Consider the following 26,934-nt stretch of genomic DNA (forward strand, 5'->3'; position numbering starts at 1 on the left):
TAATTTTATGCTAATTGTGTTTACTGGTTGACTAATGAAAGTAAACCCATTGATGGGGGCTTGTGAATTATAGTTTTAGGAATATAGAACAACAAAATACCTTGAACGTGGGGGAGTTTCTGTCCTGTGGACCCAACTTGGAAGTGAGGGTTGGTCTTGTGTGTCTGTGTGGGAGTGGGTGGCTGGGTGAAGTGGGGAGGGGCAGGATTAACCTAGAAAGATACTTCATGTAGATGCACTAATGAATGTTAAGTTGAGAAACTGATGGAGGACTATACCATGCTGTCTCTTTATTTTTTGTGGTGAAAACAGAAAAGAAAGAAAGAATTTTTTTTATAATCACCTAATATTAGAAGTAGAAGGAACCTTTGGCACTATACCCAGGAATTTGTAGCCTGGGGTCCATGATTTAAAAAACAAATTATTTTGATAAATGCATCCCAATATAATTTGTTTTCTTTTTAATCTTGTGTATTTAATATATATGTTTATAAGCATGAATCTGAAAAGAGGACCGTAGGCTTTTCCAGATTTCTAAAGGGGTCCCATGACACAAAAAGGATAAAAAAAAAACAAACTCCAAACCCAACCCAACTCTGATCTAGGTAACACACTCCATTTTATAGATCAAGAAATAAATTCTGAAAAGTAAAGCAACTTGTCCAAGATAACATGGATGGCAGAGCTGAGATATCCAATGTAGAAAAAAAATGCTAAGACCATTCATTGGAGAGAAAATATACAGCAGATTCTATGGTCAATTCAGTTCCTCATTGGCAACATGATGAGCCATGTTCTTTTAGGAGGGGCTTTCAAACTAAGTGTTCTGTAGGTAGCCAGAATCTTTTTTCAGCTAATCAGTGCTTTACATGACAAAACACTGTGATAAACAATAATGGAAGGCAGCTTAGCTCAAAGCAACATTGGTGACAACATTAGCTTCTTCATACTCCTTATCATTTTGTTGGGGGCTTCCATGCATGACTGCTCAGTGTTTTACTAATAAATAAACATGGCATTGGGTCAGTGTCAGCCAAAGGGTGGAAAAAGCAGGTCAGGAGCTTATCTGGCTTATGCAATGTGTTTTCCATACAACCTGTTAAAAAAAGAAAAGAAAGACTAGAGACTGATACCCACTTATGTGACTTACGTGAATTTATTTTATTTTATTTTTTCGTTATTTTGTTTTGTTTTGGTTTTTTTTTTGTCTTTCCTTTAAAGAGTTCCTGTAACTGCTGAATTAAACATTGATTCATTCCAAAATTATTTCCCTGTGGTAGCTTTTAATTTTAAATTATTACTTACCCTCAACTCTCACTTAAATCTAGCAGCCCTTTCTCCATTGTTTCTTATCTGTGGCTAGTTATTAGAGGAAGATGACTAAGAAACCAAAAGTTCTGAAAGATCACTGGAGATAAGCATTTGGTTCTTAGAATTTCACAAGTAGGAGCAGAGTAGGTGGCTGTTTGTGTGTGATATGAATTTGTGGGGTAGCACCTGTTTCACCTGCCTCCTTCTTCCCTCCAAGTTAGCGACCAAAAGCAGGGGCACATTTTCTTCTCAATGTCACAATCAAAATTTATTTGTTACTTAGAGAGAAGAAACATCCTCCCAAATATTCCATCCTTAGCACTGTTATAAGCTGATTTTGCCAGGTGAAACAGTTGTCACTTTCAATATCCTGGAAGTTTTAATTTACATGGTACAGATTAGTCTTGTCCTTCTTTCAAGCCAGAGGACTGGAATTTGGAACCCAGCTCTGTTACTTACAACCTGTGTGACCCAGAATGGGTCACTGAGCCCTGTTAACTCTTACTTTTTGCATCTGTAAAATGAGGAGTTCAGAGTAAAAGACCTTTAAAAAGGTCTCTCTCATTTTAAAATATTATAAATGGTAGTATATCCTGAGGGAATAAGATATGGGGAAAGTGAGTTTAAATTAATGATGGTGGGGGAAAGGAAGGGAGCAGGACATCAATTAAGTTTTGGACCTCTAACCCAAATCATGGGACTCTAATTTGAATCTAACTCTAATCTTGGGACAAAAGAAAAAGGCTTTTTATTTTATTTTATTTTATTTTTATTTAATAGCCTTTTATTTACAGGATATATACATGGGTAACTTTACAGCATTAACAATTGCCAAATCTCTTGTTCCAATTTTTCACCTCTTACCCCCCCCCCCTCCCTAGATGGCAGGATGACCAGTAGATGTTAAATATATTAAAATATAACTTAGATACACAATAAGTATACATGACCAAAACATTATTTTGCTGTACAAAAAGAATCAGGCTCTGAATTATTGTACAATTAGCTTGTGAAGGAGATCAAAAATGCATGTGTGCATAAATATAGGGATTGGGAATTTAATGTAATGGTTTTAGTCATCTCCCAGAGTTCTTTTTCTGGGCATAGCTAGTTCAGTTCATTACTGCTCCATTAGAAATGATTTGGTTGATCTCGTTGCTGAGGATGGCCTGATCCATCAGAACTGGTCATCATCTAGTATTGTTGTTGAAGTATATAATGATCTCCTGGTCCTGCTCATTTCACTCAGCATCAGTTCGTGTAAGTCTCTCCAGGCCTTTCTGAAATCATCCTGTTGAAAAAGGCTTTTGTTATAGGTAGAGTGCCTAGGAGCTCATGAAGTAAGAAAAGAAACTGAAATGAAAAAGGAAAATGTTGAACATATAAACTGAAGATGGTGGTACCATGGATAGATTCAGGAAGATCTAATTGTAACTTATTGGTTGTGTGACTTAATTCTGCTTGCCTTAGTTTTCTCCTTCCTTCCTTCCTTCCTTCCTTCCTTCCTTCCTTCCTTCCTTCCTTCCTTCCATCCTTCCTTCCTTCCTTCCTTCCTTCCTTCCTTCCTTCCTTCCTTCTTTCCATCCATCCATCCTTCTTTCCTTCCTTCCTTCTTTCCTTCCTTCCTTCCTTCCTTCCTTCCTTCCTTCCTTCCTTCCTTCCTTCCTTCCTTCCTTCCTTCCTTCCATCTTTCCATCCATCCATCCTTCTTTCCTTCCTTCCTTCCTTCCTTCCTTCCTTCCTTCCTTCCTTCCTTCCTTCCTTCCTTCCTTCCTTCCTTCCTTCCTTCTTCCCTTCCCTCCTTCCTTCTTTTTCTACCTCTCTCCACATATGGTTCAGATGCTCTTAAAAGCATTTGTTTTCTCTTTTGCACCTCTGAACCCTCTCAAGATATCTTGGGGTTTATTGACTAGATTTATTTCTTAAGAACCAGGCCTTAAACCAAAACCAATCTGATTCTAATTGACTACCTAGTCCAAACCCCATTCGATCATTGTTTGTGTTCAGATTGACTCAGATTGAATGTAAGTAGCAATCATTTCTTCTTCAGCTAAATTCCCTTTGCAGATTCATTTATTTATTTATATATTTTTTTCGACTAGGCTAAAGAGAAGATTCTTTGCCTCATTTTCTACCACTGAATGGGTATAGCTTCAAGTCAAACTGAGACCTATTGCAGACCTTAGCTTAAAGGCCAGGGTCTCCCATTTCATCCAGGTCCATCTCTAGTCATCTTGAGCTATATGGTTCTGGAGGGGAAAGTGAGGCAGGTGGCGTTGCCCAACCCTCCCTCCCTCAAATCCAAATCATTTGCACATCATGGCAGCCCCTCCCCGATGTCATGGTCCTCTCTGAGAACATGAAGTTCAAACAACAACTAACAGCACCTAACTTGGGGGATGGTTGTGAGGACAAAATAATACTAGACATTTAGTATATAGTAGGCACTATGTTAATACTTACTCCCTTCCTACTTAGTTTTGCCTAAAACATTAGGTCAGTAGAAGAAATCTCCCATGGAGTCCCACCCGAAAAATAAAATTTCCTGTGTCAAGAATCAGTATGAATTCAGCTGTTTGTACCCTCCGGGGCTGCCCTGAATACGGACTGTATGAGCCACTCAAGCCAAAAGCTGCTTCCTCTCAGCCACCTGAAGCCGGAGCTGATTCATCCCTTCCGATCCACTCATCTCTCTCATTAGAATGAACCCTCCGCTGGAGGCATTGTTTCCATGCTCACACGGGGAGCTGTGCTGTCCCCGTTGCATTTTTTATTTAGCTATATTGTTTTCCGTTGTTCTGTCATGAATAATTTAAGCTGACACAAAAAGGAAGGGCATCCCTTGCCAAAAGAGGACGGTTGTCACTTCGCCCCTCACAGAGGCCTCTCTATGGCTCTTTCTCTGTCTGTCTGTCTGCGTGCATGCATCCCTCTCAACCTTCCGTGGTCTGTTTCTGTCTGGTTTTCTCTGCGTATGTCTCTCTGTTTATGCTTCATGTTTCAGGCTTTTTTTGGGGTAGCAGTGTGTCTGTCTCATGGATGCTTCCCCTTGCTCAGAGTCCAAGCCAGAGCAGCATGTATTCTTAGTCTGGGTGCCCCTCCTTCTGCCTCCCTCATCTCTTTTCTTGACTTCCTCTCCGCAGCTGTCAGGGTCTACAATGAGCTGAGTTGCCTTTGAAAAATTAAGCTCTATCATGGAACATTGAGGCCTTCCTCTTTCTGATATTTCCGATCTGTTACTATTTCTAGGGTGTGTATAAGGGGCGGGGATGGGAGGAAGAAGACCCTGGGGGTTTAAAACCAAACCAAATAACCCAAAAACCTAAGCAACCTTCTCAGCAAATTTACAGAAATTTCACAACCATCGGTGGGGAACGTTTACGTAAAAGATGCTGTCTTGTAACACAGTTATTGGCAGCTTCTGATTGTTTGATGTGAGGCTGGAGGACATCCTTGACTTCCCATCTGATCCAAATTCTTCTTTTGATGTACAGAGAAGGTTCTGTTTCTGGCCCAGAGGAGAGAAGCAGGATAATCAAAGAGGCAGGAGTAGGGTAGTAGTAGGTGGTGTGCTTAACTTGGAGTCAGGAGAGTTTGAGCTCCCTTCAAACTGATATTAGCTCTCCCCTTCTTCTTGGCCTCTGTGTTCCCTAGTTCTTCATCTACAGAATGGGGATAAATAGCACCCTACCAACCTCAATCTGTTGTGAAGGCCCAATGGGACAGTGTTTCATATGTAATAATCCCATGAAAAGCCTAAGAATATATTTTTAAAAATTAAATAAAACACCATTCCTGATCCAGATTTAGAAGATCAGGAATTATGATCCAGATTTGGGAGAACTTAAAAGTGCCAGCCCTGGAGATCAGAGGACCTGAGTTCAAATTTGACCTCAGTCACTTTTGGAGTCACAATGAGTTGGATTCAAATGAAAATTACTGATTAAAAACAGAGCTTAGAGTAGAAGGGATCCCTGAAATCAGCTAGTCCCACCTTTCATTTGACTGATGGGGAAACAAGTTCAGAGAGTGACTTGTTAAAGGATTTACACATGACAAAATGCTCTTGTTCTGATTCCAAATCTAGTGTTCTTTTTTCCAAATGTAATGCTGCTTTAAGTAGTCCGCTTGCCCAACCTCCTTTGCCTTTTTGTCTCCAAGGCTACAAATACCATGATATTCTCTGGGAACATTCCACTCCTCTCTGATTGAATCTTGCATCCTTTTAAGATTCAACTCAGGTGTGCCCTCCGAGGGAAGGTTTTTCCCAATTCTCCCAATTGCTTTTGCATCCCTCCCTATCACTTTGGTTACCTTATTTTGCATATATGCAAAAATATACGTTTTGCGTTTCTCCCCACCAGAGAACAGAAGCTCTTTGAAAGCAAGCATTGTCTATCGTTTCTCTTGCACAAAGCTCAGTGATCAGCACATACATGGTACTTCCTAAGTGCTCATTGAATGGACTCAAATTTAATTCATTCAACTAACAAACATTTATGAAAAGCCTACTATGTGTTGGGCCTCTTTAGTCCTTTGGTGGATCTTTGGCATTATATCTAAGACATAAGAGTCCTGACCTATCTAAATAATGTAGTGATAGCTGGTCATCTTCATATGATACATGGATCACTGTGGCTTCTTTAGTTGGGACTTGAACCTTTATTTCTATAGTATACCTTGTTATAATAACAATAATAATCAATATTATATGTGCTTATTATGTATATGTTTTACATTTTTTACAATTTTTATTTACAATTATTATTATTTTTATCCTCACAACAATCTTGGAAGGTAAATGCTATTATTCTCATTTTACAGAGAGGGAAATTTGATGTCTTGCCTAGGGTCGCATAGCTAGTAATTATCTGATGCTGGATTTGAATTCAGTTTTTCTTGATTTTAGACCCAGTGCTCCATCCATTGCACCATCTAGATTCTCCTATTATTCTTTGCAAGAATGACTTTTAAGTGGTTGGTCATCCTCATTGTCTACTACTATGATATTGGATTTCAATTAACTTTAGGCATTTTTATCTGAAGGCTTCTGGGAACCTTAATCCAATTAACCTCAAGTCCAGAGGAGACTCTTGGAAGAATCCATGAATGCTGAGGAAACCAAAGTAGATCTAAGATGTGAAATACAACCTCTTACAAAGTGGTCCTGACATAGTGTTAAACAGTTTCATATACTTCATGGACTCTTCCTTAGCCTAGTATAGACTCATAACATGGGGCTATGTTAGTGTGAGGGAGGGAGTTCACTTTCCTACCTCAGTGGATGTTGTTATGAAGGGCCTTTGGTCTGATTCCTTGGTAAAGTGCTAATGCCTCTTTGGTTGAGCAACTTGAGTTGGAAGATCAGAACAATTGGCTGAGTCTTGGGGCTTTAAATACTATGCCCTAGAGGAATGTCAGATGTTCATGTTTGAGAGTAAGAGAGGTTACAAGGCAGGAGTTGTCTATAGAAAAGATCCCTTAGAACATAGGGGATCTCTTCCTCTTCCCACTTATGTATATTGGCCATGTAGCTTTGAAGGGGAGCTACTGAACCAGTAAGAGACAGACTGAGCAAAGATGACACAGCACATAGGCAAGCTGTCTGCCTGTGAGAAAGAGGAGACAGAGGAGAGAGGGGAGCAGATGGTAGCTGATGGGGAGATTGCAATGGGCCATTGGGTCTCTGCAGGCATCTTGGAACAAAGAATGGGGGTGGAGGCTACCAGTTGTAATCACAACTTCAAGGACTGATGGAAGTTCTAAAAGATCTACTCTTTCCCCCAATACTCATCTCCAGCATGTTCAATAAGTGCTGTCATATCATCCTTTTTTTTTTAAAACCTAGGTTGTTTCTTTATTCTGACTTTTTTTTCTTCATGTGTAAAAATTCATAGTCGACCACAATGGTTTTTACAATGACTATATACTTAGTCTATGTTAAACAGAGAGAATTGGAAGAAGCCAGGGGTTAGCTAGAAATACACAGAATTTAAATGGGTCAGAAATCAAAATTGTTATCTGAATATTAGGGATTTTCCTCATTGGGGCTCTGAGCTAATATGATTTTATTAATATCTTTTTGTCATAAATAAATTCCTTAATCTGGCAGATAAAATGATCTATGTGGACTTATGGACAATTTTACCCCTAAATCAAAACAAGTTCAATTGCTGGTAGTGGCTGTGGTATGAAGAGATCCCAGACAAAACTCCAAAAGTTGACATGAAAAGGGGAGAGTGGAGATTAGAGACAATGAAGGGAGGTTACACTCCTGAGTTAGCCCAATGGGAGGATAAAATGAGTTCTATTCATCTTTTTTCTTGTTGGAAGAGTAAAAGAATAAGGACTCTGCCTAACTTTTCATTTAATAAGTGTTTATTGAATGAATGAATGAATTTTACTCCACAGCAAAACTTGTTGATTAAATTCATATTATTCTCTTAGCAAACCAAAAATTAAAAAATTCAAGTTATCTCATATGAGAAACCCATGGAAAGTTGATGGTACTTTCCAGACTTCAAAAGCCTGTCTCTCAGAAAAGGAGGAAAGAAGCCTACTCCAGGGTCAGTGAGGAGGTTCAGTGGATAGAGCACCAGCCCCGAAGTCAGGAGGACCTGTGTTCAAATTTGGCCTCAGATACTTAACGCTGCCTAGCTGTGTGACCCTAGGCAAGTCACTTAACCCCAATTGCCTCAGCAAAAGAAAAAAAAAGCCTACTCCAATGTCTCTTTAATCTAGAGAGTCTGACTTTCAATGTCTCCAATGGGACTTCAAATTCTTTCTTAGACTTTCTTTTCTCTGGTCTTTTGGAGGTATATTCCATTTTCTGGAAATAGACTTGAGGAGCCCTCAATAGCCAGAGGGAAAAGCAATCTCCCTATAGCAGGCTGAGGATGAATTGTCTAGAGCATTAAATCTGAGGAGCTTGTGTTCACATTGAGAGTGGGGGTGGGGAGAAAATGATGATCAGGATGGAATGATTGTCTGGTTTTGCTAAAGAAACTACTGGTTTTCCTGCCTACCATGTCTTTCAGAGTAGAAACACATGTTCCTAAACTGGGAGGTGATTTTAAAGCTTTCCCAAATCTTATACTGCAAAAGTTTTGATATTTAAATTACCAGTTTCAAAAAATCAGAGAAGAAATTCTAAATACTTAATTTTATTTCCATTTACCACAATTGGTAAAGCCCTGGATTTGGAATCAGAAGACTTGAGAGCCAGTCTCCTTTCTATCTCTTATTAACTTAGTGACCTTACACAACTTCCTTAAACTCTCAGAGCTTTTTTTTCATCTAAAATATAAGACTACCATCTAACGTGTTTTGGAGCCATTCTTATGGGCTCATGAGAGCTGATTATTAAATTTTCACTATGATCTTTTACAGCTCAAAAACCTGGAAATTACAAATCAAAGCTTTATTACTTTGTTGATTGTTTAGACAAAGAAAGTGATGGAAATCATATTCATAATTCCAATTAAACTATTAATAGTGAAAATTATAATGTTAAGTTATGCATTTTAAAGTATATCTTGCACATATTTTTCTTTTTCTTTTTTCCCCTCAGAGAACTGGTTGCTAAACATTTCTGCATACCTCTGGATAATAATGGGAGTTGAGTGGATCAAATGAGAAAATAGACTGTTACATAACCCATATCAAACTGCCTTCTACATGACGGAAGATAAGAGGAAGATAAGGGAGGGAGCAGATTTGGAACTCAAGTTTAAAAAAATAATAACGTTAAAATATTTTTTGATATGTCATTGGGGAAAAATAAAATATTAAAAAAGAAAAAAGAAAACAAATGTGAGTGGGGCTTTGTAAACTGTAAAATTATGCAAATTAAAGTTGTTACTCCTTTGATCATTTCACCTGAATTACTCTGAACTTTTCTTAATTTTTTGGATTTCCCCCCCCCCTTTTTCTTTATTATTTTACTCATTTCTTTCTCTTCCTTCTCTTAATTTTTGCTTCTCTTGATGCACAGTATTCACATTCTTTGATTCCAGAGCTATTTCTGGATTCCCCCTTTCCAAGATCATTCAAAGATATACTTATTGGCCATCTGATTCTGGATTCTCTGGGATTAAGTTCATTTAATGAAAAGAAAATACACTTTAAAAAAAGTTTTGAAAGAGGATTTTCCTTTTTTTAGATCCTGTTCCCCAAAGTTTATTTTAGAAAAAAATAAACACATACACACACACATATATATATATCTCTATCTTTATTTCTATTTGTAGCTATAGAGAATTACTATTCCTTTCTCACTGAAGTTAGAGTCATATCACTGAGATTTCTTTTTGTTTATATTAATCTTGTGCAAGTCCTGGTACAGTTAGGTGACTGTTTATATCAGGGCTTTTTAAAAAGGAGTAGCCCTCTCTTTACCCAAGAAATTTTTACATGACCTTGGGTATATAGTATATAAAATAGGTACAAATCAAACATTTATTAATAGTAAGTAGTAGCAAATAGTAATTTTTGCTATCCCCATCTTCAATTATACGACCCCATATTGGGTCATAAACCAGTTTAAGAAACTTTGGTCTACATGATAGTAAAACTGAGGACAGAGTTGCTCACTCAGTATTTATATCATAGAGCTTTTCCCCTCTGATATGTGGTACTATGGCTATTAAGAAAGTTTTTATTGTGGTAACCCTAACTGTGGATGAGTTATTTCTGAGTATCCCCTTCATCAGCCAGTTATGGTGTCTGAAATTCCTACAATTAGAGATTTATCTGTCCCTCTGGAGTCAGGTCCCTGAGCTAAACCTTGCCCTCTCTAGGCATTTTCTCTTTAAATACAAATGTAGTTGGAGAGGTCAAAGACAACAGAACCTTATAGCTGAAAGGGACTTCAGAAACTTGAGCAATAAAATCCTAGAATATTTCTGATAAGGGACAAATCCAACTTCTAGTTAAAGATCTGTGAGAACTGATCTACTGCTTTACCTCATAGCCCATTTTACCTTAAATTTGTTCTAATTATTCATAGGTTTAGAAATTCAAGGTCTTAGGCTTTATATACTTTGGTCTTTAGTCCCCAAAATGATGGGAAGGCAAATCAGCTAGTCCTTCCCCCAGAATGAAATTTCTTAATAAACTCTAACACTATCTCCAAGACTCACCCCTGATTTTGTCCTTCAAGTATTCTCCAACTCTGACTTTATCCTTATCTTTCAAGCATTTTCTACAACTCCTCCCTGATTTTATCCTTTGTACATCTCTCCAGTTCCTTCTGGATTCTTTCAAAACATTTCTTATCTCCTCAACCGTCTCCTGGCTTCTTCCCCCTTCCTTTTTGTATATAAAAATTGCTCCTTTCCAAAGTATGCATAAAATCATATTTTGATTTTGTCTGTGACCTTTACTCATCAATAAAGCAGGGAGAACGCCTCATTGTGATTTATCACAATCTTTGTGCCTCATCTTTGCTCTCCCGAATCTTGTCATGTGACTTCATCACAAAACACTTTGGTAATTTTTCTCTGGATGCTCCTAAACTTGTCAATGAATTCTAAAAAGGAACTGTACTGACTTAAGTACTCAGACAACACATTGACCAACCATAATTCCAGAAGACTGATGATAAAGAATGCTATTGATGGACTCAATTTTTGGATACCCACACACATGCACCACACAGACAAAGCCAAAGTGAGAATCTGTTTTACTTAAATATGTATTGTGGTTGAACAGAACAAAGAGAATATTGTCCACAGTAATAGCAATATTGTTTGATGAAAAACTATGAATGACTTAGCTCCTCTCAACAATACAATACTCCAAGACAGTTCCAAGGGACTGATGATGGAAAATGTTATCCATACCCAGAGAAAGAACTAATGGAGTCTGAATGCAGATTGAAACATGCTATTTTCACTTCTTTATCTTTTTCATAATTTTTTTCTTTTGGTTTATTTTGTCTTCACAACATGATTAATATAGACATATGTTTTACATAGTTGCACGTATATAACCTATTTGAAATTTCTACCTTTTTAGCAAGAGGCAATGAAGGGAAAAAGAAAATAAGGAATTAAAAAATCATTTAAAATGAATGTTTAAAATCTTTACATGTTAAGTGGGAAAAAATACTATAAAAACTTGAATGTACCAAACACACACACACACACGTATGTGTGTGTATGTATATATATATATGTATATATATATATATATATTTATATATAGTGGTCCCTCCTCCCACTCCCTCCTTCTTCCTTCCACTACCCTTTCCCCCCTCCCCTCCCCCCATATATAAAATATATATATGTATATTTATATATATATAGGTTCTACAATTCTTTTTCTCTCCCCCCCCCATGTGAGGAGGATGGAGAGAGAGAAAATACATGTTTGTTAATTTTTAAAACCCTAAAAAATAACCTCAGACAAAAAATTCCCAAGAGTTTTTACTCAAACCTGGATATGCAAAATTCCAGATGTTGGATGACTACTAGGATAGAGTATAAACAGTCTTTTCCTTTCCTAGTCTTGTACACTATTTCTCCATGCAACCTAATCCATTAAACCATTACCTATGTAGATTGTTTTGTATAGATGGATACCACATTACTTTCTAGTTTGACAATTAGCTAAGAGAAAATAGAGCACTTACCTTACTGTACATTTTGATTGGTTGCATCAGGAAGGAGAGGAAAAGAGGAAAAAAAGAAAGATTTAAAACCAGGCAGTGTGGGTCTGGAGGGTTTTCTTTTCCCATCTGAGGGGAATGGGAAAAGAAAGCCATAGGAAGAGAAAAGGAGGAGAGAGTCAGAGGCAAACTTTATCTACATGGGCAATTATACTAAACACTGTTCCTATTTGCTTGTGCTCAATCCCAGACACATTTGATAGGAAGACAATGTCAATAGCTGTCCAGGGTCTTTTCAACTTGAATTTTCAGGAGCTGTTTTAGCAGCATCTAGAACAACATCCTGCTCTAGGATGTGGAGAAACAGTTTCTTCTGTGGCATAGATATTGGAACTATGTCTATTACAGATATCAATCTTTTGGAATCTACTCATTACTTCTTTCTTAAGTTCTATAGATGAAACCAAACCTTTTACACTTGGAACTGGAATCTGTTCTTTCTAGTAGATCCTGATGAAAAGATGCAGCAGCATGGAGAATGTTAGTCCTGGAGATAGGATACTGGGGTTTAAATCTCAGACCTGTTACTTACTAACTACGTGACCTCTAGAAAGTGATTTTATCCTTTTGAGGCTCAGTATTCTCATCTGCAAAATGAATATATTAATCCTTATATAATTATCTTACATTGTTTTGTGAAGAATATACTTTGTAAATCTTAAAGAGCTGTGGAAACAGTAATTATTATTAAATGCTTTTCAAGAGGAACATGAAAAATACAAATATCAGCTGATTGTTTAAAAAGCAGCTTAGAGTGTGTGTGTGGGGGACAGCAGCTTTGGACTCTAGAATCTAGGACACTATCCTGCCTAGTTTTCAATTAGGCTGCAATTATTGGATTTTTTTTAAACTTTTGGGAATTCAGAATTGGAAAGATTCTATCAGCTCAGTACTTGGTGCAGCTGTGATGTGATTTATCACTGAGCCAGGAATTTAACTTCCTGGTACTCCCCTCCCAGTGAATCTCAATCTCTCTCTCTCTCTCTCTCTCTCTCTCTCTCTCTCTCTCTCTCTCTCTCTCTCTTTCTCTCTCTCTCTCCCTCCCTCCTTCCACTCCCCCCTTCTTCCTTCCACTCCCCTTTCCCCCCTCCCCTCCCACCATCTTTGTCTTTACCATCACTCTGTTAATCAGGTTCAGTTTTGGAACAAAATGAACACTTAATTCCTCCCAGATCCTCCTTTTAAGGAGAACACCTAGGGCAACCATTGCATCATTTCTCACCTGGCTATCCTCCTGGACTTCATCATGCTCTTCAGAAACTCATCATGTGTAAGATCTTATCGACCTTGAAGATCATCTCTTCCCAGTATTCCCTGTCCTGGGGCTTCTTTCTCTCCACATTGGAAAGGGCAGAGGGTAGCTAGCCATGGAGAGCTCCAATTTGATCCACCATTTACGGAAGGGGCCCAGGGCCATCACTCATCATTTCCCATCCTGCTTACATTCCTCTGGACTTTATCACACTCCTGCAGCAGGGTATCCTCTCTCTCCTCACAACCCTTTCCGCTATTTTTTTTTTTTGTATTGTCTTCCTCCTTTACATTTTAAGCTCCTTAGGGACAGAAACTGTCTTTTACCTTTCTTTGTATCCCCAGCAGTTAGTCCAGTGCCTGACACTGCTAATAAATATTTACTGACGGTCTAATTTAACAAAAAAAAAAAAAAAAAGGTTTATTACTTTGCCCTAACACAGTAAGGTATGGTAGTACTTAGGTTTTATAGACTTCATTCCAATCATCTCCATATGGAAACATATCTGGTCAGCAGGCGTATGATAACTCATGTAAATCTTCAGACAGCCATCAAATTGAAGGGACATCGATATTATGTAGGTGGGTCTTTTTTGTCCTTAGATGACTAAGAAACTATATCAAGGGAGGCAGGGTTCAAATCAGATCCCTGCCAACAGGGAAACAGGGGAAGGTGGGGGGGGGGCTGATTCTCTCTCTGTCTCTCTGTCTCTGTTTTCTCTCTGTTTCTGTCTCTCTCTGTGTCACTGTCTCTGTCTCTGTGTTTTTGTCTCAATCTTTGTCTTTATCTCTCTCTGTCTCTTTGTCTCTCTCTCTCCTAACAACAACCCTGAGAGGTAGATGTTATTGTTTTCTTCATTTTATAAATGAGGACACTGAGGTAGACAATGGTTAAATGATTGACATCCAAGGTCACACAGCTAGGGATTGTATGAAATTGGAACTGAAATCAGGTATCAGAACTTCAGATCTAGTTCTCAACCTGGAACTATAGTTTTGAACCTAAAAGAGAGTTTGGACACCACTTAAATCCAACTGCTTCATTTTACAGATGGGGAAACTCCTTACTACTGCCAAAAGCAGTTGAAATCTACCTCCTTTCTTACTGAAAAAACCCCCAGAATTAATGACTTGAACTTTGACCTAAGTCTCTGTCACATAAGTATTAAATCAGAGATGACACTTTCTCCTCTGTTTCTACCTTTAATACAGATATTACTCTAATAACTACTCAGTAACACAAACACTATGCAAATTTAACCATATCAAATGAGTTACCATTTTATCCTGTTTAACATAGTACTTAATATACAACATATGCTTATTAAAGGCCAGTCACATTGATTAGTGGACTTAACCAAATGTTATATGAACCACATCATTTTGGAATTCCCAAAACATACTTTAGGTATCTTCATTAAGAAATTGTTTATTGATATCTGTTGTTATTCATGGACTATTAGTTGATGCATCGTAGACTACAGATTCAAAAAGGAGATATTTTAAGTCCTTCTGCCATGTTATACCCATTATATAACTTTAATCACCCACCTCCAGGATTATGAATTATAGGGCCTATAATTAATCCCTCAGAGATCTCTTTGGATAACTGTTTCATGGGACAAAAGAGCCATTTTGTTCCTCAAAAAAGAGATGAGGCAAAGGCTCCTGTGATTTAGGGAGAGAAAAACTTGTGATTCAGGAAGAGGGGCAACCACTACTAGAAAACCCTTTCCTTCTGTGACTGCTATTCATGGTGAGTTAGCAGTACCATCTTCAAACATAAAAGAAAAGTACTTTTGGGGTCATTTTGGTCATAGTAACCCAGGACATCCTTTATTGCAGTGAAGCCTTATTTTGATACATTATTGTGAAATTGGTTCTAAAGCCTATACCAGCAGATTTCAGGCCTTAGCAGGTTCTTCCCAGCTGCACTGTCTGCAAGTATAGGCCCAGTGATGAATTGAGTATTTGTTCTCTGAGGACCTGTTTAGTTAAGTTAGGAGAGGCTCATCACCAGGAAGTCATATTTATTTTGGCCAAGGCAGACTTTCTGCTAAGGTGTGGTAAGTTTGAAATATGTGTTGGAAGAAGACCTGCCCACATTGATGAAATCACAAAGCAGGGGTCCTTAATCTTGTTGTGTGTCATGGAGCTCTTATTGTGGTGAAGCCTATGGACTTTTCTGAATAATGTTTATTCTCTATGTTCATAATTGAAGGAAATGTTAAAAATCCAGTTAAAGTTGAGTGAAAATAAAGATGTAATTTCATCCTATAAAATCTATCCTTGGAAGTTCACAAACCCACATTAAAATCACTGTTTTAAAATATTAAAATAAAAAGGATGTATGTATGTATCTTGTAAAGAGAAATGAGAAAAGGCTATGGCCTTTGTTCAAAGCTTATACTCTACTTATGAGAGGAATTCTAAAGTCAGTTGGATATCCTGAAGTTAACACTTGTCCAAGATTTAGGGGACATTCTTGAAATGGATACTCTGAGAAATAGCTAGAAGTCACATATATCAAAACTATTTGAACAGGGACCTCCTTTCAACCTAATGTGTAACATCCAGGGGATGTGCTGGTAAATGTTTGGTAACTGGCTCTCTGAACAAGTATGTACACATACTTTTAAGTTTAATATGCATTATTAACATTTATCTATCACAGAATGAAAGGCATTTCTCCCTGTTACTGGAAGTTCCAGTCATTGGTCAATGAGGGAGTATTTTGTGAGGGTGGGGAAAGCTGGTAAAATTATTTCAATAGGCAGGAATCTTAGCTCAGATTTGTGTTTTGAGAATACATGTGGCTGAACTAGAGATCAAATGAATGATTGAGTCTAGGAAGGGTCTGAGAGAGAAAGTTTGTTTAGAAGGTGGGAAAATAGGGGGCCATAAAACTTGGTTAGAATATTCACAAGCTGCCTTAGTTGTTGTTTACAAATAGATAAAGAGGTGTTTTGAAAGAAAATGTAGATTCAGATCCATTTTAAGTCATAAAAGTATTTTTTCTCCAGAATATCTGGAGAAAGCTCTGTGTTCATTATTCTATCTGTTCTTAGTGTGAGTGCATTGTTCCTTATCATGTAGCTACTTTTTAGGGGGTTCTTTTATTATAAGATTTGACAGTGACTTTATTGGAATCATTGGGAAGAGCAATATGAAGGGCTTTATGAAAATTACAGCCAGCACACACTTGATCTTCTAAATTTTAAATAGTGTTCCAACCTTAGATATGATCTAGAACAATGGTTTTAAAAATTAACATACATGAACTTAAAAAAAAATAGTTGCCTGAATTTCAATACAATGACTTTTTTTTTTTTTTTGGTATTCTTATGGACTTATATTATCCATTTAAAAATGTAATTCTGAGAAAGGGTTCATGGACTTTATCACACTGACCCAAAAAAGTTTATGAACCATGCTAATGACAGCCAGAGTCTCTTGGGAGACTGTAGCTTGACCCTAAGATGAATAAGATCTAACCCACAGGGGAGTCAAAGGAGGGGTTATGCTATCTGTGTGTGGGGAGTAAGTTTGCATATTTGTGATTTTACCTTTTATAGTAAACATTTCGGAGTAAAAGTCAAGTCTGTTAATGGCTAAATGGAACTAAATACAGAGGACCCGCTCCTTACAACAGAGGAAACAACATCAGTTGAGGTTTGAGTCATCACTCAAACAGACAGTGGGAACATGGATTCCATCTTTTCCTCCTGCATTTCCACCATCACCCAATAATTTAGTAGTCTACATATATCAAACTAAAGCCAAGCTCAAATGTTACTTCCTCCATAAATTCTCTCTTGATGTCTCTTGCCAAAGTGAGTTCTCTTCTTTGTACTTTTCTTGTGTATTTATTATATGCTAATTTAGATTCCATTTCTCATAGGGAAACCCAAACTCTGAAAATGTCCTGACTATGTGATTCTAAAATCTTAATGTTGAACCGGAAGAGTCCTCAGAGGCCATTTTGTCTGACTCTCTCCTTATATTTGAAATGATTGAAGCCTGTGGAGGTGAAATGACTAGATTAAGAACTCACAAGTTATAAAGTCAAGATTTGAATCCATACTCTGACTCCAGTCAGTGTTCTTTTCACTGTCTATTTTATAGCCTAGCTTCCTCTTTCCTTCTTCACACAAATGTAGATGCCAGAAAAAGAGAGGAAAATAAGTAAGTTGTCCAGATGAGGATTGTCACCATCTCTTATTTTTTTTAAAGTTACATATTTCTTTTATCTTCATACCACAGTCATTCCCTGATATTCCCCTGTCCCAAAACATAACCTTGTTGAACTTTCCCTAGTAATCAATAAGTACCATTAAACAAAACCAATGGGTAGAGAGACATTATCCATTGTATCTACTAACCCCCATCTATCTAATCTGTTTTAATTTTTTAAATCATCTGTTCCCAAGGACTGTGGAATAGTCATTACGAATAATTGAATATCGGCTGCTTTTAGTGTTGTTTTCATTGCATTATTGTAGTTGTAATATAGATGTGCCCACATAATGGAAGTACATGACATGTACATGGCATGGATAAATATTATTTGGGATCTATTGACCTTGTCTTGAGGAGACTTTGATTTTCACTATTATAGAAAGAGTAGGAGATTCTTGTTCATACTGTTTAGTCACCTAGAGGGATAAGGGCAGCCCAGGCAAACCATAGCTTGCATAACTCCTTTGTCCTTACACTAAGAAGGATAGTTGGTTAGAATGATATGCATATATTTGTACAATTACATACACATTAAATATAAATGCTTGTTGTCTAAAGCCATGAGGTTCCTCACCTCAAGTGACAGAAAATAAAAGTTATTTTTCCTAATTTCTCTACCTGGGAGGGTCATGAGTAGTTTACTTTTAGTCAGCTTAGTTCTCTCCCACCAAATACTGGTTGTATACAACAAAATCTCATTTTATGTATTTTATCTAATTATGCAACATTCATTCAAACAGATAGAAACAGGAATTAGGGAGGTTGGAGTATGTTAAAAACTACATAGGAATAGATGAGCTCAGTTTCAGGAGTAAGGAAAAAGTCTTAGCTTGACCAAGGAGAGAATAATTTCACTAAGTCTGATATGATGCTGAAATAAAATCTGATCAAGTCTGATTTTAGAAATGTATTAAGTTGGAGACAATGGAAATCAAGGGATGGATACAGTGGGGAACTGGCTACCTTTACATATCTGTGGCTCTAAGGACTCCTGTGTAACCCAGGCTTATTTGGGCATGCCCTGTTCAACTAATATGTGGGGACCCTGAGAGGTCTTGGAGCATGTCCAGATTGACAACATGGAAGCCTCTTTACCTTTTACTAACTGGGTGAGTGAAGCCTCCTTTGATTGACTGGCTGTGTTTTAAAAATGGGAAACTGAGACCATAATTCTCTTTTCAGCTTTTACAATGAAGCTGAAAACAATATTCTTTCCTACTTTGAGAGAAGAATGAAAATCCCTGTTCACTCTCAGTGTTGGGTCTTGAACTGAGCTGGGAGGAGGGGAAAAACTCTTTTCCTTGCTGTAGCTCTTATACCCAGACTCTGAGAAAAGGAAATGGGGACTTTTTGTTGTGTGTTATTTGTTCTCCTTCATTTGAGATGTTAGAAGATCCTCAGGGGACCTGGGATTCTGAACCATGATGACTTTGGAGCCAGGGTTGCAAGTGGAATGGTACAGTCAGTCATCCCAGCATGGAAACCCTTAGAAACTAAGGTACCTGGAGTTTGAGCTCAAGGTGGGTTTGTATTTGAAACTAGGACTATACTCTATGGGATCCAAGCTAAACCATGAACCTAATCCCCTTCTCTTCAGAGACAGAGATAGAGACAGTTAATACTAATCTACTAATTTGGCCATTAGTAGCTAAATGAAACTTGGGTACCAGAGACCACTCCATAGAACTGAGAGAACAACATCAAAGGAAGATGCAAAAAATTTAAATGCCATCCTCCCCCCACCTCACCCCAGTCCCCTTAAGGATACCAGAGAATCCTGGGGAGAAGAGTGCAATTTAAGACACCTGGCCTTCAGGCAAGAGGGCCAAAGAAATCTATTTTATACTCATTAGCTTTTCAAAAGTTGGCTCTCTTGTTTTTCTCTCTCCCTCTTTGAAGACTTTCCACATCTATGCAGCATCGTGGTTCAAAGATTTTTCAGCTAACTAGAAATCCCTTGTCCTTCCATTTATATTGATAGAGTCCCAAGGAACCAATGAGGTATTATGTAAGTCATTTTGCACATTGTTCTCTTGGCTCTGTGAATATCATTCTGCATCAGTTCATAATAGTCTTCCTAAATTTCTATGAATGCCTTATTTCTCATAACACAATAGTATTTAATTACATTCACACAACATAATTTACTCATCCATTTCCTACTTGATAGCTTTCATTTCATTTCTACTTTTTTTTGTTACTACAAAAAGTGTTCCTATGTATGTTTCACACACATAAACACAGAGTCTTTCTGTCTTTAGTTTCCTTGGAATTCATACCTATCATTGGGATATCAAAAGGTATGAACAATTTAGTCATTACCTCTTTGAAGCCAAAAACTATTTCCAATTTATCTTAGTGTTTCCCTTATTACTCAAACTAGTGCCCGCCATGGCAAATAGTCTTTAATTCTCAGTGAATGACTATATGGTAATACCTAGGACCAGGCTGTTTTAGGGAACAATTAGTCATTTGTCTACTGTCTTAGGTTAACTAGTACTTTTTACAAATTTCCCAATGCCTAGGAGTGTTGAGGAGGATTTTCCAGGCTTGCTCTGTGATATTTCACCTAGTTTTCTCTCTTTTTTTCTTTCTCTGTAAAATATGCAGAGATCTATGTGTGAAAATTACATTTAGTTTCCCAAATGGCCTATGCACTATTATCATAACACTAGGTTGGGTAATGATATTGCTGAAGGAACCTAAATCCAGAGATTTCCTGACTATGTGGCTTTAAAAATCAGAAAAAGGAACATTCTAACAGCCTGCCCCCGGCCATCTACATATAGACCATGGAGAAAAAGGAGAAGCAGAGGAACGATGCTGCACTGAAGATTGCCAACTTGGAAAACATCACAGCTCAATCTGAATGACAGCAAGGGCAATCGTTTTGTTTTATGGCCAAAATACATCTAGGGCTGCTGCGTAAAAGATTTCAGTGTCATGCTAACAGCTATAAACAAAGCCCCCAAACACTTTAAGTGAGTGTTTTGGTGGCTATTACTTCCTGTGTGTCTGCATACATATATATGTTATAGGATCACCAGGGTGTCTGTGTGTTCAGAGCCAGACAGATATTTACCCACATGGTACAATGCAGAAACATGGGAACTGTAGGAGAATCTATTTAAAATATTGATGGTCTCCTTTAACTCAAACCCACACAAGAATGTCCTAGCATACATCAGTTCCATTTGCGTGTTTGTTTGGGGGGTGGGGGAAGGAGCATCTGAAAAGGTTCTTTTTTTTTTTCCTTTTCCTTCCAATAATATCTGAAATGGCAACCAGTTACAATAAGCTCTAACGCACGGAAAGTACACTTGAACTAATGCCTAAAACCTGACGGATACATACTTCATAGTTAATCTGGTTACTCAGGGTTTATTTCACAGTCAGAAGTTCTTATGATGGAAGGGACTCCTGCTGGGTTTTTCCAGGCACATGACTGAATTAATGAATGAATGAATTCAACTTACCAGAGCAGATTTAAACTGCTTACTGAAACAAAATCTGGTCATTTTTCTTTCTTCCATTTTCTTTTAAGAGATAAATACCAGCCTCATATGGATACCGTAAGGGTCATTAATCCTTGATGACTGACTGTTTTATCTTTTGATTAAAAAATGGTGCTATGACTGACAGCCGAGTTACAACAGGAGGCTCATTAACAAGCTTGATTCAAATGTGGCCTGGCCAATAAACACAGCACATTCCATTAACGAGGTAGCACCCAGGCACTTAACACCTTCAGATTCCTGTGTTAAAAATGTAAAGGAACAGGTAAACCTGCCTGGTCTAGCTGAAACAGCCAAAAAAAAAAAAAAAAAAACCAAAAAAAAAACCAACCCCGATTTTTGAAAAAATGTCCACTTTCTTTTTGGTAGTACCTGGTTGTCAAATATTAATGGGTGCTTGTTAACAGGATCTCTGAAATATTGTGATTTATTTGACCATCAGCAGATTTCTGGCCTGCTGTTGTGACTGAGGATTTTGTATTTTAATAGGGCCCTAACAATCCATAGCTAGGGATACTTAAGGTGGTCCTAATGTTCCCTACAATTCTGCAGATGTCTCCTGGAAGCTGTCCATCAGTCAGAAACGTGCAGAAGTGAAGAAGACAAGAAAACCAGAGGGAAGGAATTCAAGTACCAAACCCCCAACGTCAGCAGGAGTGCCTCGGAGCCCATTGATTGGATCTAATCGCATACACAGCATTTCTCCTTTTCCATTCCTATCTGGACTCCTTAACAAGACTGATTAACATCTGTTGGGAAAGGCTAGGATTTAAGCAATCATCTGCTCTGCTTGCCTGCCTGCCTGCCTATCTGTCTGCCCCTTGGAGCAGTCTCAGATTTACCCTCAAAGAGATCCACCTTAAAGAGCTCCTTATTATTAAAAGCTTATTTTCTCCTCTTTCCCTTTCCCCTCATCCTCCTCATCCCTTTCTCCCTCTTTCTCAAGCTGAACCCAAGTTGTCAAAGGATTCGGATAGCTCACTTTGAGCCATACCACGAAGAAAGCAACTTCCCAGCAGTATGTGCATTATTTTCAGAATCGATGACTCTCCCAGACTTTATTTCTGCTGTAGGATAAAAAGAAGGGAAAATCAAGAGACTCTCTAGATGAAAGAAAATCTTGTTAGGATCGGAGGGTTTTCTCCCCATTTTTTCTTAGTTTTTAATTGTCATCCCAAGGTACAGTTAAAAAAAATTAGAGTCCATCCTAGCTCAGGAGTTTGGACCATTTCAGACCTGAGGCAGTTTCCTTCATGTTCCTCTCCCCCCTTCTAGCCCCCTTCTCTAAGAACTCACCATATTGATGCCAGTCTGCACATCCCACTGAAGCTCAGAATTCCCCAGATGCTGGCTTTAGACTCCCTGGTAGCTGCGATTACAGGCATGTACCACCACGACTGACCCAACATATACTTGTTTGGTGGCTAGAAATGGAAGTCACATCTGTGGATTGCCTGGTCACCATCTAATTTGTTGTTTTGTAACACTGACTATCAGTTTCAGTACTTGGGAAAGCAGGAGACTAATTACCCTGCTGGAGGCAGACACCAAGTGTCAGGCTCACTCTTTCTAGGATGAACCTTGTCTTGATCCGCTCCCTCTGATTATTTGCACCATGGGCACCAATAATTCTGCCACTCACTCTATAGAGGGAGAACAACTCTTTTCAAATGGGAACTGGAAACTAGATTTTACAGAAGTGTGACTCTGCTGTGTGAGATTGTACTTGTCACCTCCATGGACTGTTGTTTCTACTTCTGCTAAGTGGGGTAGAGGGTGGGGGTGGGAGAGGGAGTGTGTGTGTGTGTGTGTGTGTGTGTGTGTGTGGGAGAGAGAGAGAGAGAGAGAGAGAGAGAGAGAGAGAGAGAGACAGAGAGACAGAGAGAGAAACAGAGAGACAAAGACAGAGACACAGAGAGACAAAGACAGAGACACAGAGAGATAGTCAGAGAGACAGAAAGAGAGAGAGAGACAGAGAGACAGAGAGAGACAGACACACAGAGAAACAGAGAGGAAGACAGAGAGAAAAGAAAGAGAGAGAAAGGAGAGAGACAGAGAGACAGAGACAGAGAGAGATAGAGAGAGACAAAGAGAGACAGAAAGAGACAGAGAGACAGACAGAGAGAGAGAGAGACAGAGAGAGACAGACACACACAGAGAGACAGAGAGACAGAGATAGAGACAGAGACAGCGAGAAAGTCAAGCAGGGAAGGGGACTAATCATAGCATAGTCTGAACAATGCCATAACACAGTGAAGAAAAGCAAAAAGCAGAGCCAGTGGAGAGCCGATTTTGCCCAGCAGGACCAAATATCCAATTAAACAAAGAATGAGTGAAATCCGAAATCTGGACTTTGTGTTGGCACCTCCCTTGGCTGACTTCCTTGGCAAAGAGAGCTACACAGAGGAGGAAAGGGTATGGGATGGCAGAAAAGCAGAGGCTCAAACACAAACTCTATCAGAGAATGAAAGAGAGAGAGAGAAGGAGGAAAGGAAGGAGAAAAGGAGCGAGAGGGAGAGGGAGAGACAGAGACACACAGAGAGAGACAGAGACAGAGATACACAGAGAGAGAGAGACAGAGAGACACACAGACAGAGGAGAGACAGAGAGATACAGAGAAGGAGAGAGACAGAGACATAGAGAGACAGAGACAGAGACAGACAGAGACACAGAGATAGAGACAGAGAGACAGAGACAGAGACAGAGACAGAGAGACAGAGACAGATAGACAGACAGAGACAGAGAGAGACTCAGAGACAGAGAGAGACACAGAGAGGAGAGACACACAGAGAAAAACAGACAGAGAGACAGAGACAAAGAGAGACAGAGAGAGGAGAGAAGAAAGAGAGAGGTGCCAGAACCAAACAAGACATGCCTACTTCACCTCCATCTGCATGCCCACCAGAATCAGTGAGGTAGCTTTCTCTGAGCCCGGGGCCCCTTGGATTAAGTCAAAGCCAGAGCAGTCTGGGCTCCTCCCAAGAGGCCTTGCCTTTCCTCAGGGGGAGGACTTTTGGGGACATGCTGCGATCTAGTTCCATTGAACCACCCCCCCTGTGCCTATTGACATCAGTGGGAATTCCACATGCGGATTAGAGGCAGCATATGGCCCCCCAACTGGAAGCCAGTGGAGCTGAACCAACACTGGCAAATTGTGTTCAAACCGCATTGAGAATTCTGGCAGCTGCACCTGGCAGAAGCCACAGCCGGCGACTTGCATATAGAGGAAGTTTTATACACAGGATGTTATGGCAGTCACTTCCCCACCCCCTCCACCCTAAAAGGAAGCCAAATCTTGGCTCCGAGCATAGGGGAAGGGGCCCTTTTTTCAGGCCATATTCTCAAAGTGGAGAAAGAGCAGTGACAAGTGGGCCTCCCAAAGTTAAGGCAACTAACTACTGTTCATTCTAAACACACAAACCCCTGCCCCAAAGAAGGAGCCGCGTGAAGACTCTTATGCTTGGAGAGCAAAGTTCCCTGGGTTGATTAATAGGTAGAAGGAAGGCGGGCATTGATCCCTTTCAGTGTTAGGGAGTGGAAATTAGCCTGGGGAACATGGGAGTGTTTCCTAGGGACAGAGTGACTAAATGGCCTTGGTTCCTAGGTGACCATCTCAGAGTTTTCCCCTCCCTCAAATAATGTGCGACTGTAAACCCCACGCTAGGTTTTATTGCCCTGGTGCTAAATAGGGACAGCATCATCTAACAGTGGCATATATAAATAAATAATAGAGCCCAGACAAAAGTAAATTAACTTGCAATAAACTGACTTAACCACTTAGGGGCAGAGTTAACACAGAATTAGCATGTAAAACAAACCTGTGTTTTATCACCTGGTTATTTGATATTCATTGAATCTTCCTGTAGGATCAAATATGGATCTATCCAACATACTGAGGGATATGATCTGTCAAATCAAGGGGACTTGAGAAATAGAGGAATATTGCTATTCGTGCATGGTGGGATCCATTTTGCTTCCTTTCCTTATTGAACTCTGTCATTCTACTAATGTGACCATTGTTCTAGACTACCATGGTGGCAGTCATAAAAGTTGGTTTTTAAAAAGCATCTGAGAACTCTTCTATGCTGTCATTGATAAATGCTTTTCTCTTCTGTTAGCTACTTTTTCACCTAAAAATTGTGATTCTTTTTTTTTTTTTTGGCAAGAGGAAGAGAAAGGCGGTAAGGAAATGTGTTTTTAGTTGGCATGGTGAGGGAGTTTGGGGAAAAAGGTATGAAAGAATAATAAAAATATATCTTGTTGTTCAGTCATTGTCAGTTGTGTCCAACTCTGTCTTCGTTTGGGATTTTCTTGGCAAAGATACTGGGATGGTTTGCTATTTCCTTCTCCCTCAACTCATTTTACAGATGAGGAAACTGAGGCAAAGAGAGAGGGTAAATGACTTTTTCAGGGTCACTCAATTAGCAAGTGTCTGGGGTCTTGAAATCAGGAAGATGAATCATCCCGACTCCCAACCCGGCCTCACTACTATCCCTAAAAACAGGTAGACATGTATTCACTACTTTATCAGATGTACTGATAAAGATTATAACTATTTTAATATCCTATAAAAAGTCTTCCTGTAATGTTGAAGTTCCCCCCACCCCCACCTCCCTGCCTCCCAATTTAATCATCTCCTGGTCAGCCTTTTTGGTGAGAAGTTTTCAAATTTATACTGATCCCTGGACATAAGACATGGTAAAGGCTTGTACTTGAAGCCTTTCCAGCTTGTTAAAATCTATTATAATTTGCTTTTTATCAGCATAGCCTTCAAGAATCCATAATCACTTCAATGCTATGATGAGACATCAGAGAAAGACTTTAATGAAAGCTATATAGATATAGCAACTATACACACACACACTCACTTTTATGGGTGTGTGCATATATATATATGTATATATCATATATGCATTTAAATTAAGTCTAACTTATAAATGTGAATATTCTGTCCACTGCTAAAGATGAGAAAACACATTATATTTTCTCATCCCATGTAACTCATCTATTTTTACCTTTAATTCTCTGTGAACTATTACCCTGCATGGCAGAAGTCTTTCTCTTGGTCAAGGATTTTTAACCTGATGTAATGAGTAGATTTCAGGGATTATGTAAACTAGGAAAAAAAAAATTGCATCGTTACTTTTATAACCTTTAACTGAGATTTAATATTTTTTTTTGGCTATTTAAAGACATTATTTTGAGTAGTCTATAGGTTTTTCTGGACCACCAAAGGGGTCTGTGGTATGAAAAAAAGTAAGAATTTCTAACCTAGGTAATTACAACATTTTGGGGGGATCCATATGGATGCATTCCTTGGTTTCTCCCTCTCTTGTTTCTTGGTCTCCATAAGTAATCAGCCTATCTCCTTTCCTTAAGGATGTCATTTTTACTACTTGATGAACAAAATCCACTTGTACCTATCATGCATCTTGCCATTGCCCTTTGGGTTACCGAACTTTTATATTATATTAATGATGAAAATCTGTCTTTTATAAAGGCTATGAAATGAAGTCTTTGCTGGGAATGTTTCCTGCTGGGATGCACCATTCCCACTTTTTACACGCAATATTCATATCTGGAGTATAAAGAAAGAGAAGAGCACTATTCAAAGCAGTAATACTGCCTTCCCAAAAGACTTCCTTCTTGAGGGAACTTGAAAAAGAGTTTGAAGTGGTGTCCATGTTTAGATGGTTCAGCATCATCATTGTGGAGATCCATGGCAACCTTCTATCTGTAAGCTCTCCAGGAGCTCAACTGGAAGAGGTTTAAGGCAGAAGAAATAGAACTTTTCATCACTTAGTCCATGTTACCTCTCCAACTCTGAGTTGGTGCTGAAAGGCTGGGATATGTCAGTCCTTAAGATGAATTGATAACTTTAAGCCTGTCAGTTTGAGGGAAGAGAGATTGGCTCCATAGAAAAGCAAATGAATAACATTATCATGTGCT

This window comes from Sarcophilus harrisii, chromosome 3 (genome assembly GCF_902635505.1).
Source record: "Sarcophilus harrisii chromosome 3, mSarHar1.11, whole genome shotgun sequence".
Classification (NCBI taxonomy): Eukaryota; Metazoa; Chordata; class Mammalia; order Dasyuromorphia; family Dasyuridae; genus Sarcophilus; species Sarcophilus harrisii.